This window comes from Tasmannia lanceolata, unplaced genomic scaffold, assembly GCF_043159265.1.
Source record: "Tasmannia lanceolata isolate RefF3 unplaced genomic scaffold, GAP_Taslan_0.1 ptg000002l, whole genome shotgun sequence".
Classification (NCBI taxonomy): domain Eukaryota; kingdom Viridiplantae; phylum Streptophyta; class Magnoliopsida; order Canellales; family Winteraceae; genus Tasmannia; species Tasmannia lanceolata.
In genome coordinates, this window is record NW_027518679.1 from 8,356,694 (window position 1) to 8,366,928 (window position 10,235).

A 10,235-nucleotide genomic window follows, 5' to 3' on the forward strand; every position below is an offset into this window, starting at 1 on the left:
TACCATAGGCAGTTACCCCTCCATTTTGTTAAAACATATAAGGGTAGTTTTGTCTTTTTATATAGTTTTAATATAAAATAATAATCGTGAGGGTGAGGAGAGAACTCTAACGATTCTCCCTCTCCCACAACCCAAATCTCAACTTCTTCTTCTTCTTCTTCTCCTCAATCTTTATCTCTGCAACTTCATGTGTTAATCTAACATGGTATCAGAGCCATGTAGATCAACACTATCCCCTTCATCTTCTAAATCCTAACCCTAACAATAAACCTATAAGAAAATCTAACCCTAACCCTAACATAACCTTACCCTAACCCTAACCTACACAAAACCCAGCCCCCCCTCTGCTTCGTACCACACTCCCAACCATCTTCCCTGCCTTGTACGACACCCCACACCCCACCTCTACTTCCTTGCTTGCTGCCACCTCCACACCCCATCACTGCTTCGTACGACACCTTCTACTGATCACGACCCTCCCAGCGCATCTCTCTGCTTCGTACAACCCCACACGCACTCCTTCCTTGGTACGACACCCTTAACCACCTCTTCTCTGCTTTGTGGTCCTGAATTTTTTTTTTTAGGGATTTTATGACTTGGTTGAGGAGGCTAAGTGTTCTTTATTCCTTCATGGTATTTTGTGGTTACGTTGTCTTCATGAAAGATTTTGTGGTTGTTCGTTGGTGATGATAGTTGATGTTTCTTAGTTGGTGGTGATAGTTGATGTTGTGGTTGGTGATTCAAAACTTTTCGTGGTTGGTGTACTGGTGTGGACCCCGATTCTGAGGAGGCGGCGAGAGAATGAGTCCCCCGTCGGTCCTTTGGATCATCCACATGAAGGAGAGCTCTACCAAAGAACTTTCAAAACAGGTGCCACCCTCATAGCATAGCACAAGTGGCGATAAATAAAAGAGATACCTCTTGATCCGGAGCCGGGGCTCGAAACCAAGACGTACCTAAAATAACTCAGAGTCGTCATCCATGGATAGGCCATGGAACCCAAAAAATAAACCCTCTGTGCAATGGAAAACCAGAAATATATATGGGTCCGTGCCTGATTACGGATGAGAAAGGTCTGAAGAGCATCTCAATCCGTCCGAGTGCGAGCACTTGGTCTCTTATGCCATCTATTTATTAGCTTTGAAGAGTTTTGGGCGAAAATCAGGTGAAATGGGAACAAATATCCCCGCGAAAAATGTCTACCGAAACATGCATGACCCGGAGATAATAAACACATACAAAATAAATACAAGAAGTGTCACCTAAGCATAGCTAAGTTAAGAGTGTCATGCCTAAAGGGTGTCTAACTTCTGGTGGGAAAACAATTGCATGCTACAGCTAAAGGTATAAGGTATGTACAGGAAAGTAAGAAAAACACAACAAAAACATACAATACGACTCGATACCACACACGACACAACACAACAAACCCTAAGACTCTAAACGATTTCGCCTGATTCTTTGGATGGTCTGGTATTCATCCCAAGCCGCATGCGTATCCCTGCCTCCACGAGAATCAAAGCAACGTAATTCTTCGCGCCTATTCTAAACTATGATGCCAAAGCCATCTAGACCTCTATCCTAGACTCGACCTAAAAGGCTGGACTAGTTATTTAAAGCTTCTTTAACGCTTATTTAAATTCAAGTGAATTGTGGATTTTAGGACACCCTATATGTCCTAACTAAATGCAAGTTTTAGCCCTAAGCTAATGCAAGTGGTTCCTATATCCTATGTGTAACTAGGCTGTATGTCTTAAGAAAAATAATGAGCTATCTAACGCATCATATTCTAGTCATCAGTCGGTGATGTGGATCGCCAACTGACTGGACGGAGGCGTTCCTAGCTAGAACAAACTCCTAACTCTAAAACAAACACAAACCAAACACACAACATATCAAAGACAAAGTCCTAACTCTAAAACTCTCTTTCTAGGACAAAGTCCTAACTCTAGAAGAAGATCTTTTAAAAAAAACAATGTCTTTGAAGATTTATATATATATATATTTTAAAAGAGTTTACAAAGTTTGGCTGGACTTTGGACAAAAATCCCAAGCTGCCTACGTACCTCGTGAAAGAGGATCAAGCCAACGTCGTTCGGAACAAACTCTCCTACTACGCTCCTAAAATCTTTTAACTTTTCCAAAAGTTTTAATGTTTTCGAATTTTGAAATGATTTCCAGTGTTTTTGGTTCTATTAAAGATTTTCTAGTGTTTTCGATATTTTTAAATATTTTTTGAATTTTAAATTTCTGATGTTTTTTAGATTTTAAGATGTTTTCACCATTTTGGTCAAAGTCCTAAGGGAACACGTAAAGCAACACCCTATGGCCAAACCCTAGGGCAAAGGGGAAACCCCAAACAAACAAACTCACTAAAAGTGAAATAACCTCGAAACGAGTAAACTAATATCCCAAGGAAATTAAAACTGATCTAAGATCCTAAGTAGATAAACTCTAATGAGATTGAGCTAGTCTCTAACAAAGAGGAGACAATAACACCCAAAAGACCAATTCCTAACTAGAAAACCAACGAATAGTCTATGAAATAGACTTCCAAACAATCAACACTAAAAGGGAGTATAAGTCCCAGTATGACAAAAAACTCTATAAAGAAGTGGGCAAATAAGTCAAAGCATGACTCAAACTCTAAAGGGGGTACGAATAAATCAAAGCATGACTCACACTCTAAAGGGGTACAAATAAGTCAAAGACTCTCTATAATGAGGGAGTGAACAAAAGTGTTAGTGAGATTGGGCAAGTCTCCTAGACACAAAGGTGGGATCAATGTATCCTTATCATTGCCCGTGCAATGAATAAGTAGAGCTAAGGCAAGTAACAGACCAAGTTGGTCTCCAACTAGTAGGGGGCAAGTTGGGGCACAACTTAGAAATGATTCTGTAAATGAGGCAAGACATGCCTCCTATGAGTAAACTCTCTAATGCATCTAATGTAAACTCCCTGAGAGTAAGTTCTAAATGAGGCTTGTCTCCACAGGAAAATCGCCTCAACGAGACTGGGCGTGTCTCCTACTAAGGGCTCTAGATGACTCTTTCATTGCCCTTGCAATGAGAAGGTCTACTATCTAAAAGATATATAAAAGACTGTGTTAGTCTACTAAATAAAGAGGGGAGCACTACTTTGACTGAGCAAGTCGCCTAAAGATGGGTTTGAGATAACGCCTTCATCGCCCATGCAATGATGAAAGGGCTACGAATGACTTGCGACTGTCTAAAACACTAGGAAAGTCTCTATAGAAAGAAAAAAAAGGAAGGGGAAACTACTGAGACTAAGTAAGTCCCCTTAAAGGATGGGCTTGGGCTAACACCTTCATCGCCTTAGCGATGATAGGCAAGGAAAGACAAATGACTAAGAAGGATATCTAAAAGACTGGAAACTCTCTATATAAAGAAAGAGAAGGAAAAGAGTACTACCATAATTAGGTAAGTCCCTCTAAAAGAATGGGCTTAGGCTAACGCCTTCATCGCCATTTGCAATGGAGGAAGGATTCTATGGTTTAAACACGTCTAAAAGAATTAAAAAATCTTCTAAATGAAATATGGGAGAGCTACTCGGACTAAACAAGTCCCCTAAGGATGGGCTTGGGCTAACGCCTTCATCGCCCACTAGGCTAAGCATGAATCAAGTATCAAAAGCACGCATTTGCATTCTACATGTAAGTTGAAAATTTGTATTTAACATTACACTATCCAAATGGCAAAACTAGCACACGTGATACACATAACGGTTGTAGGGAACACATCAGGGAACATTTAATTAGTTATGTACTTCGGCCGGTTCTAGCGGGAAGTAGCCGAAAATGGTCATCTTTGGGCTGATTTCAGATTTCATTTATGCAGTTTTATTTTTCAAAAGTTCTGATTTGGTTTTGTAAACCAGAAGATTAAAAATACATTTTCAAGAAACGTGTTCAACTACAACATTTTAGGCAATTGATCAAATAAACTTTTCCCCGTTGACAATTTTTGCTGGATCTTGCCGGAAGTGGCCAGAAAACGACCATCTCCGGGTAAATTCAAATCTGAAAATGTAGTATTTTTGGCTAACATCTTAAAAGTAGCATAACTTTTTCATTTTTCATCGTTTCGAAGCCCGTAAGATGTCAAATTGAGGATCTCGGAAAGATCTACAAGTTTCCTGTGTATTACTTTTGCTAGATCTAACCGGATTTTAGTGAAATTTTGAAAATAAAATTTTGACAGCATGTAATTCAACACAATTTCATGACATTTCACATCAAAACTTCATTCAAACACAAAATCTATGGGAATTTGACACAAATAGATGACAATACATGTTGATTAGGCTTAGATCTAACCATGTTAGTTTCAGTTTTGAAGATCTTTAAGAAATTCTTATAAAAACACACATATATTCACCATTTTGCGTCGAATTTTGAGCTGAAATCTTAAAATTGGCGTAACTTCTTCGTTTCTTTGCCAAATTTGGGCCATAATATGCCAGATCGAAGATCTCGACAACCTCTACAACTCTTATGTGAGTACAACACTCAGTTCTAAACAGATTTTAGTGAAAAACCCAAAAAATAAATCTGGACAACATATATTTTTTAAGTTTTTCAAAATCTTACAAGAGCATTTCACATCAAAACCTTAGATCTATCATGAATTTTACTAGATATTCACATCACACACATATTGATACATAATGTTTTGAATTCCAAAGCCTAACACATAAGATCTACAGATTCATCCAAGAATTCATCATTTTAACCCTAATATTCAGCTGAAATCTTAAAATTAGCATAACTTCTACATTTTTTTGCCAATTTTGGGCCATTATATGCCAAATCGAAGATCTCAACGAGATCTACACCTATTCATTAAAAATTTTCACAAATTCAAGCCAAAAATTGATCAAAATGGTAAAAATGAACCTGGACAGCACTTTATTTTGCCATTTTCACATCGAAATTCAACTAAAACTCAAAATCTAAGATGATTTATTTTAGATCTTTAAATGAGACATATTGTTAAACATATTTTGGTAGAATTTAGCCCTAGGTTGCTAGATCTAGCCATTTTTAAGCATTTTCTTCTTAGATTTCTCATTTTATGTTAGATTTTCAAAGAAAACTGAAAATCTACTAACCTTGTGCTCTTCTCTTGTATCTCTCCTTGAGATCTTCTTCTTCTCCTTCTTTCTCTCTCTAGATCTCCTTCTTTCTCTAGAATTCTCTCTCTAGAATTCTCTCTCTCTCTAGAATTCTCTCTATCTCTCTAGAAAGTTCTCTCTCTCCCTCTCTCCCTCTCTCTAAAATTAAATTAAGAGCCTTAATTTCTCAAATGAGAGCCTAAAGGCTTTATTTATAGAGTTTTCTTTAATTTTTGTCCCCCATTAGTTTATAGGACAACTCCTTTTCAAAAATTTTGCTTTGGTTTTGGTTGCAAAAGGGTGGCCATTTGGAAAAAGTTTAATGAAAAATTAGGCAAATGAATTTTGACCCTTTCCATTGCCCAAGGACACCCCTTACTGCAAATTACACATGTTTTATTTCTCCCAGGCAACCCCCTGCTGCTACACTATAACAGACAACGCTACAAACTACAAACTACACTCTTATTTACCATTTCTGGGCGAATTTCGACCAAATTTTTAAGGGACCTAAATGGGATCCTAAACTACTTTAGGTTTAATTTGAAACTCTAGAACACTAGTTTACTAGGATTTTAATCAAAACAAGCTTATTAGGGTTCGGTCAAAATGGGGTGTCTACAGATGCCCCTCTTTGGTAGAGTGTGCTTGTCACACGAATGGCAAAGCTGACAAGACGACACATTTTGGCCGACCTGAAAACAAAGTAAAACGAATTTTTGGGATTTGGTTCTAAAAAAAGGTATTAACAAGCGTAAAAACAGCAAAATGTCAACCAAACTCAACTTTTGCAAGTAATTGGGAGATAACCTCTCTCTAACTCTTAAAGTGACAACGCATGACATCAAAGAGATAGCCTCTCACTAATACTCACGCCTCAACTATTTAAACCAGTCCACAAGGACTATTATTAACACAAGCTAACAAAAAATACACTTTCTGTCTTTTCTTTTTTTAAAACGAGACTATATCAAAGCAAACATGACAATTGTTCAAAGAGCACAAACAAAACAAACAAACTAATCACTCAAACAAATACAAACCAATGACTCAGATTTTTTTGTATCGTCACATTGAACAAAAAAAATACAAAACCAAACACTCAAAGAGTTCTTCCTTTTTTTATATCCTTGAAACGTCACCAAAACAAGTTCAAAACCAAACACTCAAGGAGATTTTTTTAGAGATATTAAAAAAAAAATTAAAACAAATATTGTGCCGCTCAAACCAGCTCCATATAAATCCAGATTCGTATGGTTCTGCATAAACTAGATCCATATGAATAAGCATAAAACCAAACACTCAAAGAGTTTTTTTTATATATGAGATAACCAAACTTTTCAAAAATAGTTATGGCATCGTACAAACCAACTCCATGTAAATCCAGATTCGTATGGTTCTGCATAAACTAGATCCATATGAAGAAGTATAAAACCAAATGTGGACCCCGATCCGAGAGAGGCGGGGGGACGTGCCCCCAGACGAGTCTCAGGATCATCCACGTGAATGAGAGCTCGACCAAGGAACTCTCGAAAGGGTGCCCCTCACCGCATGAGCGGCGATGTAAAGTGAGATACCTCTCGATTTGGGGACTGGCCCGAATTCGAGACGCACCTTTAACAAAGAAAGAGTCGCCATCCAAGGAAGTAGGCCCTGGATCCCATGCTGTGCTCTGTCGCAACAGATAACCAGAGATACAAAAGGTTCGTGCCTGATGACAAATGGGGAAGGGGTTAGGCGCCCCCAATTCGCCCAAGTGCAAGCACCTGGTCTCTTATGCCATTTATTATTAACTTTGAAGAGTTTTGGGCGAAAATCATGCGAAATGGGAACGAATATCCCCGAGATAACGTCTAGCTAATCATGCATGTCTTGGAGATAAATAATAAGCACATACAAAAGAAAATGAAAGACATGCCACCTAAGAATAGCTAGGTTATGGGTGTCATGCCTGATTGGTGTCTAAGTTCTGGTAGACAAACACACGCATGCTACAGCTAAAGGTATAGGATATGTACATGAAAGTAAGAAAACACAATAAAATATACAATATGACAAACCCTAGACTCTAATGCAATATTTGACTCGGACCAGAATGGCCATCCATCCTGGCTGCACTACGTATCCCGGCCTCGGGAAGAATCAGAGTCAACGTAGTTCGGCGACCTATGCTAAACTACAATGCCTAACCCTCTAGGACCGCTATCCTAGACTCGATCAACTAGACCTGACTAGTTTTTAAAGCTTCTTGCTATTACTTAAGTTCAAGTGAATTGTAATTTTTAGGACTCCCTATATACCCTAACTAATGCAAGTGGACCCTACACCCTATATGTGACTAGGCTGTGTGTCCTAAGGAAAACCATGGGCTCTCTAAGCGCGTCCTAGTCTAGCCATCGGCTCGACTAAGTGTCTAACCGACCACGACTCGAGGCCTCCTAACTCTGAGGACACTCACACGACAGGACTCAGCATATCAACACAAACATGACAGACTCCTAACTCTAAGACACCCCAAACGCCTAGGACAGACTCCTAACTCTATGGGAAGATCTTTTGAAAATTGTTGGTAAGGTTATTTTGAAGAATTTTTGTAGTTTTGGAAAGTTTGAAAGGTTTTGAAGCTTATAGAAGTTTTTGAAATTGTGAAAGTTGTGAAAGTTGTGACTGAACTCAGGATGCCAGCTGCACGCCTGAGCTGCCTACGTACCCCTCAGCTAGGGATCAAGCCATCCGTAGTTCGGACCAAATTTCCTAACTACACTCCTAATGACTCAAGATTTTTGAGATTTTTTGATTTTTCAGATGTTTTTGATGTTTTTGACTTAAGAGGATAGAATCCTATCATCATAAGGGGAGGATAGACTCCAGATATCCCGCAAAGGTTTGACAGCATCCTATACTCTGCGGGGGAAATGAACAGAATCACGACTCTGCAAGGGTTGGACAGCATCCTATACCTTGCAGGAGCGGATAAAATCACATGACTTGATGAGGGGTTCGACAGAATCCTAATCCCTATTATGATAGGACTGACTCCTGGAAGACTGAAGGACTGACTCCTATGCTGAAGACTGACTCTGAAAGATGGAAGGACGGAATCCTAAACTCTACAAGGGTAGGACAGACTCCCAAACCCTAGGATGGTAGGACAGACTCCTAAAGAGGAAGAAATCCCTTAACCTGTGAAAACTCAAAGGCAGGAAGGGAAGGGGTTGGCTCAAGAGACGTCCCGTCATAGCCAAAACCCTTTAAACGACCAAAATCAAAATCAAAACTCTGGATACATCGAATCAGAAGATCTAAGCTCCCCCCTGCGCTGTCAGACATACCCCATAGAAAACCAAAAGAAGGATCCAGGAAGGAACCAAATTAGGCACCAGGTTCTCTGACCTTGATGTTCACATAGATGTACGAGGGAACACACGGATAAACTATAGCTTAAAACTGAACCTGCCATTATGTTCCAAAAAAAACACTCAAGCACATACATTGAAAAGACCGAATCAAGGTGAAACCAGGTTGAATGAGTGAATCCTAACTTTCTTCTACAAAGTTTAAGAAAATCAGGCTTAAATGAAGATTATAAGGCACCAAACATGAAGTCAAATGATGTGCCCAGTTCCATGATTCCCTCATTCTTAGACATATCCTTTTTAGCTTCCAATAAAATCTCATCAAAGAATATCCTATTAAATCCATCAGCCAATTTTCCAATACATCTAAAGATATATCCGACCCTTTTGAAGGGGCCAGGGATTTCAAGAATATAACAACCCTTGGATGACTTTCAATGCTTCTCTCTGCAAATTTCTGATTGAATTAGATGATATGGTCATTGCTTCTCCTTTATGCTCAGGTTGAGCGAAGGACCTTGAGTATAAAATTCATGGAATGCCTAATAAAAGCTGTAACCGGGATCCAAGCATGAGTGTATTGAAAGCCAAGAGATTGCCAAACCTAAACCTTGGAGTTTCAAGAAATGGAAATTAAAACATGAAGAGAGATTTAAAACTCAAGACCAAGGCTGCAACATATAAAAGTAACATGATAATGGTTGCAACTGAGAGTTGGAGCATTACAGATTTCCAAAGCAGATGAAGATAATACATCCTAGTATACACTATGGAAAAACATCCATTCAAACATGTTCAGGTTTAATCAAAAGAGGAATGCTATCTTTTTTTTTATTGAAATGAATAAAAAAAAAACACAGTCCATACTACGAGACTACTTCAGCTTTGTCTTTTAAGAACAGACTTTCATATCAATGAAATTCACATTTGGTTTCTCTTCTATGAATCAAGGAAATAAATGCTCCAATGCACTAGCCGATGTAGGCAAATTACCAAATGTCTAAGCCAAGCCCAAGACCAAATATAGAAAGAGAGATCTGAGAAGTAATCCGAAGCGATGAAAAACAAAGATGAAGAGAATGAAAGGGAAAAACAAGAGAATCTCACAATTCAAAGACTCCAAGTTAAATAAAAAATATGGTAAGAAAGCAAAAATTGAACCGAGACCTATTGCTCAATGCAAAATAAAGGGAAAGAGGCAGGGGAGATGATACCTGTTTCAAATGTGATGATTCAACCTGCTCTTCTTCTCAGGCTGGTAGAATTCCTCCCTAGAAAAGGCAAATGTCATCGGAGGAGAAGGCGAGATCAGATCCGTGTGGAATGGGCTGGAGGGTGGTTTTTGCAGAGGTGATCGGAGAAGCTCGCCAGCAGCCAAGGTTTGGCCGGAGAAAATGGCATAGGCCTGGTGAAAAAAAAATGGATGAATCCTCACCTACCTCTCTTTCTATCTATTTCTGCGAGTCTCTCCTCCCCTTCCTCTTTTTCTCACGAAAACAGAGACCCTCTGGTTTCTTCTTTTTTTTTTTTTTAGAATAAGATGGAAAAGGGGTTTGGAACTTTTAAATAGTGGTGAGGATGGAGTGGAGAAGAGGATAGGTTTGAGGAAGTGATTTGGGTAAGAATGGGTTTGGAGGAGGAGCTGATGGGCTTTAAGGGTGGCTAGCAAGTGAAGAAAGAAAAAAAAAACGAAATGGGTTTGTAGTGGAGGTGGTGGTTGAGATGGTCGGAGATGGTCGGAGATGG